At 45.0% G+C, this 7122-nt stretch overlaps 1 long non-coding RNA gene across 1 annotated transcript; it reads right to left on the bottom strand.

The window, feature by feature from the left end:
• Positions 1 to 255: 255 nt before the first annotated feature.
• LOC125412869 (uncharacterized) lies at positions 256 to 5029 on the bottom strand. The gene is made up of 2 exons (XR_007235725.3): positions 796 to 5029; positions 256 to 469 (listed from the first exon to the last, which is right to left on the bottom strand). It is a non-coding gene; the product is annotated as an uncharacterized LOC125412869 (long non-coding RNA).
• Positions 5030 to 7122: the final 2093 nt, after the last annotated feature.

Below are 7122 nucleotides of genomic sequence, written 5' to 3'. Positions count from 1 at the left end.
AAGTCAGTTTCTCCAATGGAGTGACTCTGGGTATTCCAACCATACTCCAGGGCGGGCCCCATGCTTAAGAGGAGATGGATCACACCAATAGACGCGATGTTTTACATGCACCTTTTGTTTTGTTTTGGTATTTTTTTTTTTGTCTTTTTCTTTTTAGCTTCTTCTTCTTCTTCTTTTTTTTTTTTTTTTGAGCGAGAAAAAGAACATGATATTGGATGGGTGGGGAGGTGAGAAGGATTGAGGAAGGGGAAATAATATGATCAAACACATCGTGTGAGGTTTTTATTCTTAAAGCCAACACATTAAAAATGGAGAAACGATGAGATGTTGCCCTTATGCTGTAAGTCTGGTTTCTAGCATTGCGGTAAGGAGAGATGGTGGTACGTTTCAGACGTGGGGTTGAACACATGGTTGGGTCACAACTGACCAGTGGAAAGACTAATGCTGCTGCTGACCAGTTTCAGGGGTTCTGTTAAAGCAACACAAAACAAACTAATGTACTCAACATTTCATTGTACAAAGGAAGTCGCATGGCCGAGCCTATACTCAACAGGTAGGGAGGATGCTTCTGATGGAGATAGGGAAGGGCACGCAGAGTCCCTTCGGGGAAACCTAGTATGTCTGTTGAACACAGCACCTCCTCCGCTATTCCAACCCAGGGGCCCACGTTTTACGCATGTCTACTGCCTTTCTACAGTATACCTGACCAGCTCTTCCCCACCCTACCACCCGGGTTGTGTCCCTTCACCCACCCTTCCAATCGTGCCTGCTAGTCCTTGTCAGGGCTTTCCTTACCCACTTCTCCATTTCTGTCCACCTCATTGCACTCATTGTCACTTAGCTGTGACAAGACAGTTGGATGGAAATGCAGGGATCTGGCAAAAATTCATTCTATGGAGAGAAAGTAAAATCATTTAGGCTAATTAAAACACTGAAGCATAATTGAATTGGAACAGGGACATAGAGCTCACTTATTGCAATGTCCCGAAAACTAGCTAGTCGGTATTCGTGGTTTGAGCACAAAAGAAAAATTGCTATTGATTTACATATAATCTCTGTGTTGCGTCTTCCAAATGCCCCTGGAGCTTCTATACATCAGCGGAAGGTGAAACCGAATGTCAGGCCTAGGGTCCATCTATCTTGGATCTATTTAAAGCAGAGAAGCCGGTGCCGGCAAAGACAACAGTGCCTCTCTGCTGTGGGATGGGAAGGACTTACATCTGCCTCTGGAGCTGGACTTATGAAGAGCCACAGTTTAGTTTGCAAACGCCATGGCGGCCACAGAGTGTGGGCCATTAAGATTTTTTTTTGATGAGCGCCCTCAAAGGGGATCTGTTTTAGCTCCTCTGGTTTCCTTGTTTGTTCTTTGTTTTGTTTTTAGCCGAGCCTCCACCTCCCACACCAATTAGAGACGATCTCACAGTAAATTCTGGATTGCTTAGGTAGGCAACTGCTCCCACCCATTTCTCTACCTCTTACCCTCAGCTTCTAAGCATACTAAAACAGAAATGAGAGGAGGGCTGGGTCCATTTGGTATGTGTCTCATTGGTGATGCTGGTGAACGGGTTGTCAGCGGAAGCAAGAGAACTTCCACTGTAAGGTTTTCCCCCCATCTTGCAACGGTGATGTCAGTTGAGAAGAGTTTTCCTCTGGCTTCGGCCTTTGTTTTTAGAGTCCAAGAAAATGGTAGTTAGAGTGGTAATAGTCACAGGAAGACACGCACAGGGGGAGGGTGCCAGACAGAGCGAAGTACTCCAGACGTCTCATTTCGTTGCCACAAGCAGGCCACAGGTGGGGATTTGTATAACTCTTGATTAGCCAGATGTTATGTAACTCACCATCGGTCCTGCCAGGGGAGCAGGAGAAACTTAACGCAGGAGCTTGCTCTCCTGTAGAATGAGCCCCATCATCCCTTGGGGCAACCCCACTGAGCCCTCCTATGCACCGACCCCTTCCTTTTCTGAAGGCACAGACGCTCATCTATAGAACATTATTCTTTACCACTTGAAGGGGACAGAGGGATGCTCCAGCCAGTTTGTTTAGACCGCATGGCACGGATACAGAAATCTAGAATGGCCGACGTTAGACACCTTGGTGTTGTCAGTGCAAACGGACGTCATGTGTCTGGGGAACCCCAAAGCAAGCAGCAATGTAGTCTATTCTAAATTCCTTCCAGGCAAAGCGCTACTTTTGTACGATTCTGTCTAAATATGACCTTGAGGTCAGAAGAGTGTGCCTTCACTTTCACTTTTTGCCTTTGCTAGTCTCCGTAGGGCTGTGTGTGTTTATCTCTACCTGTGTGCCCGCCTGCTTGCGTGCCTGTGCCCAGCCCTGTGCAGTCCGTTCATGCTGGCATGTGTGTGCCTGGACGCTTGTCAGCATCTGCCTGCCCAGCAGCCCGTGCTGGTGAACAAAGTATGCCTTTTTTGTCTACTCACATTCTCTGTGACCTCCTAGGGTCCTCTGACCCTCCTTCCTTCATGATGTGGGGTTTTGGACCTCACTCAACCTTTATGGAGCTCCATGTAGCCCCCTTGGCACCTCTCGTTTGAGGCCTTCCCAGTGTGCACCATGAGAGTTGACTACACAGCGGGGCCTCCCCCCAGACTCAGGTCTTCCCCTCTCTCCTAGTTAAGTAAAGCCACACAGTGTATTCATCAGGGTACAAAAGCCTGGACTCTGTTCCTGCTTCTGTCACTTACTATTTCTGGGAGGGTGGGAAGTCATTTAACTCTTCTGTATGCTTCCTCTCCCCCTGTGTGTGACTGTGTATGCAAGTGCGTGTGGGAGCCAGAGGGCAGCCTGGGTGCCATTCCTTAGGAGTTGACTGCTTTTTTGATATCGGCTCTTTCAGTGATCTGACCCTTACCAAGTAAGCAGGCTTGCCTGCAATTAGCCAAGGGACTCACTTGCTTCTGCCTCCCCAGCTCTGGGGTTACTGGTGTGCCATAGCACCCGTTTTTGTTTGTTTGTTTTGTTTTCCCACATGACAACAGGCCCTCCTGCTCGCAAGGCGAGCACTTTCCTGACGAGCTCCCTGCCCCGACTCAGTTGCTTGAGCTTCATATTATAGTGGCCACCTAGAGCTACCGGGAGGTTTGGATGAGACACTGCATGTGGAATGCTGTCACGTGTTTGTTAAGTGGTCACTAAATACCGTCTATCTCAATCCACTGGGCTCTCACAGGTAGCTCCAAACCCGTGTTTGCACACATGGCCCTGGCTAACCCCCCTGGATCACAAAACAGCTCAAAAAGACGTGAATGTGAGAAGGGGATTTGCAGGCAGGCAGGGATAGGAGGGAGGTAGACACAGAAGGTGGGGTGGCAGTCATCAGAAGGAGCTGTGTGCATGGGTGAAATTGTCAAAAAAAGAACAAGTTGAATAAAAATTACAAGCCACTCTCATTTCCTAATATATTCTTCTCATTTCATAGACTTGGGGAGTGAAGGGTTCAGCGGGATTGCAGGACCTTCCAGAGCTCTCTCTCTTCTTACTTGGCTGCACTGTCAATTTCTAGGCAAATTATGGATTTAAGAGATTTTGGTGCACTCTCCTGGGAGCCTCATCAGCATCTGAAGTTTAGGAATGTGCCCTGAGGTTTAAGTAACCGGGTCTCAAGAGCCTCTGCCCAAGCTATCAAGCTGAGCTGAGCACACTAGAGAGGGGAGTCCCCTGTATTGAAGATGCGGCTGGGAAGGATCCCACTTAGCTGTTGCGGGTTCCAGAGGGAACAAATACAAGGTAAGGAAGGAGAGGGACAGGAGCTGGCTTCCCAGAGATGCACTCCCGGATGGCAGAGGGTGGACTATGCTTGAGTTGTCTGTTACAGAAGGGGTTAGCCACTGCCCTTGCTAACTGACCTACTAGTCCCCTGTGGAACCCTCTAGAGCAAAGCCTGGGAGATTTGTTTTGGGCCCAGGCTCTGCCTCTCTGCCCCACCTGCCCTGTGGCACACAGAGAGAACTGCCTCCCTCACAGGCACAGATGAGATGGTGCAGCTCCCCCTACCACCGGCCTCACTCTGCAGTTAAGGCTCAGATCACTGCAGCTGGTATTATTGCGTTTCTCTAAACTCGCAGTGTTCCTGCTGATGAAGCCTTTGGGGGAAGGGGTAGGGAAGACGGCAAAGGAAATCCTGCCCAGATACTATGACTCTTCCTGTGGTTCCTGGGATCAAATAAAGCAAATGACTACAAATGGAAGAGGCTCTCAGTCCTAGCTTACTGGCTTTCTAATGGGAACACAGGCCTGGTAGGTTCTGGATCAGTACTATTTGTTCACCACAACACTAAAGGTTTGTAAAAAGCATTTGGGGACTAGAGATATAACTTATCAGTAGGGTACCTTGCCCATCACGTTCAAGGCCCTGGGTTTGATCCTTAGTATCACAAAAAAAAAAAAAGGAAGAAACTTTGAACTTCTTTGGGAGTTAGGGAGATGGCTCAGTGGGTAAAGAGCTCACGCTGTGCAAGTAGGAGGACCCGAGTTCAAATCCCCAGCACCTACATTAAACGCTGTGTATGGCAACATTTCTGTAACTGCAGCTCTGTGAGGGAGCAGAAAGGAGGATTCTGGGGCTCACTGGTTATTAGTTCCATGTTCAAGGAGACATCCTGTCTCCATAGAATAAGGCAGAGTATGACAGAGTAGGGCACTAGAGGTCTCCTTCTGAGCTCTACATACCTGCGCATGTGCACACACACATACACACACACACTACACATACATCAACACAATGAAAAGCTTTTGCATTAGAATGTATGAATCATTTGTAGGTATATGTTCTCTGATTCAGACACCTTCAACAATCTTTCCAACTTGGCAGTCATGAGCAGACTCTGCAGTGTAGCACTGTTGGAATAGTAAGGACGTCACTATTCCAACTAGACCAACTTCGGGGCCACTGAGATGGTTCAGTGGGGAAAGCACTTGCCCTGCAGGACTAATGACCTGGGTTCAGTTGCCTGGAAAGGATGACAGTCAACTCCTGAGAGTTGCTCTGGCCACCAAGGTGCACTGTGGCACTCACGCACCTGTGGCATGCACATGTCCCCATTCACACTCACATACAAATAATAAAATGAAGATAAGACTTTAAAAATTAAGCTAAATCCCAAGGTCAATTCAACTCAAATTTAATAACCTAACAGACTGCCTCCTGACCATTGTGCAGGACAGTGAGGTAGAAAGGGTATTTGCAAATCTACCCACTGTTTGCTAAGTTTTCCTCTTGACTGAACACACCTTCCATGGTCCTCTTTGCTAGGTGTTCTCTGTCATGGTCAGTATTGCTTATTAAGTCACTCTTCTATATTGTTGCTTCTCTTCCTTTCCTTTTCAGGGCATTTTTGTCCCTTAGTTCCCATGCATCCCCAAGTCTCAAGATTCCCTCTGTATCAGGTTTTTCTCTTAAGCCACCAAGTAGCTCTCAAATCACACATGGAGACTCATTATTAGTTCTGAATGCTTGGCCAACTTAGGCTCATTTCTAATTAACTCATTTAACTTAAATTAACCTGTTTCTCTTCATCTACCTTTACCTTTCTTCCTTCTGTGGGTCTTACTTTCATTGCTTCTCATGTCTGGATAGGTGGTGGCTGCCTGGCTTCTAACCCTGGGCATCTCTTTTTTCTCTCCTTAATTTTAAGCCTAGATTTCTCCTCCTATTTATTCTCTCTGCCAGCCTCACCTACCCCTCTTCTCCCTAGCTATTGGCCATTCAGCTAAATATTAGATCAATCAGGTGCTTTAGGCAGGAAAGGTGAAACAAATGCAATACATCTTTACATAATTAAACAAATGCAGCATAAAGAAATGTAAACACACCTTTACACAGTTAAAGTAATATTCTGCATCATAAACAAATGTAACATATCTTTGCCTAGCTAAAATAATATTCCATAACATTTTCCCCTTTTTAAATAAAAAGGCTTTAACTTTAACATAGCAAGACTATATACAGTAAGACCAGTTATCAAGTAAGAATTACATTTACAATATCCAGTCTATTTGTATTTGGCAAATTCAGAGAAAACATTCCACTATTTGTTCCTACTTGGTGAGTTTAAAGTTTTGTACCTAATTTACCTTCTATCACAACTAAGGAAAACTACAACTATATAGTCTCCATCTTCATCAAAGACTCCAGATGAATATACTATTACTGAATAAACAGGAAGAGCAGTGCAAGCCGTTTCCCAAACTATAGAAATGAGAGACATCTGGCTGCTTGGGTAGTCACCCAAGGTTCCTCTGCAATGTTGGGGGCACCCATCTTAAGCCTATAGGCCTAGAACATCTGGCAGACTTTTCAATGAAGCAGGAAATTTGAAGGACCGTCCCACCTTATCTTGGCAAAGTTTGACAGTCTTTTTCTTTTGTGTTCTGCTTGTTCAGTTTATATAGCATACTGTTAGCAGTCAAGGCAAGATTGACTTGACATGAGAGCAAACTCCATATGGAGTTTTCTTCAATGCCCATCATCTTCTCTGAAGTAAACTGGTGCTGCCAGGAGCAGACATGTCTCACTCATGTCATAAAAAACCTTAGGTTATTAAACATCTTAAATGCCATATCCATATTCTATAGGTCTTTGAAGTGTTTGAAGGCCATTTAGCTACCTAAATATATCTGCTTAACCTTGAAAACATACTTAATATGACTACAAGTTTGATTTTTATAGATGACTACTATCCTGTATTTATTAATTATACATTACATTTTTAAATGAGTTGCATAGGTACAATACCTTAAACAAGAATAGAAACATACAGTATAACAAAAATAACTTTAAATTTGTATCAATACTGATGTAAAATATTTGAGGTTAATAGTTGTCTTTTCATTCTATATTCCCTCTAAATGATGACAAACATCCATAACCCACAGAATGACCAAAAACCACCTACCCCACGTCTTGGAAATGTGGGAATTGTGCTCTCTAAATTGCTTCATGTTGTCTGTGGGTGAAAGCATCTTTTTAGGGTGAAAGCATCTGAGAAAATTGAGATAATGGTCAAGTCCTGGAAATACTAGCTATAATATTTGTTGTCCAGTCTCTGCACAATGAGAAAGTGCAAGACTTATCTGTAGTCCTGGCTAGAACAGTCTGTGAGGCTG

This window comes from Myodes glareolus, chromosome 17 (assembly GCF_982192425.1).
Source record: "Myodes glareolus chromosome 17, mMyoGla1.1, whole genome shotgun sequence".
NCBI classification, from domain to species: domain Eukaryota; kingdom Metazoa; phylum Chordata; class Mammalia; order Rodentia; family Cricetidae; genus Myodes; species Myodes glareolus.
The sequence above is the reverse complement of the archived record's forward strand: the minus strand, read 5'-3'. Positions and strand labels throughout refer to the sequence as shown.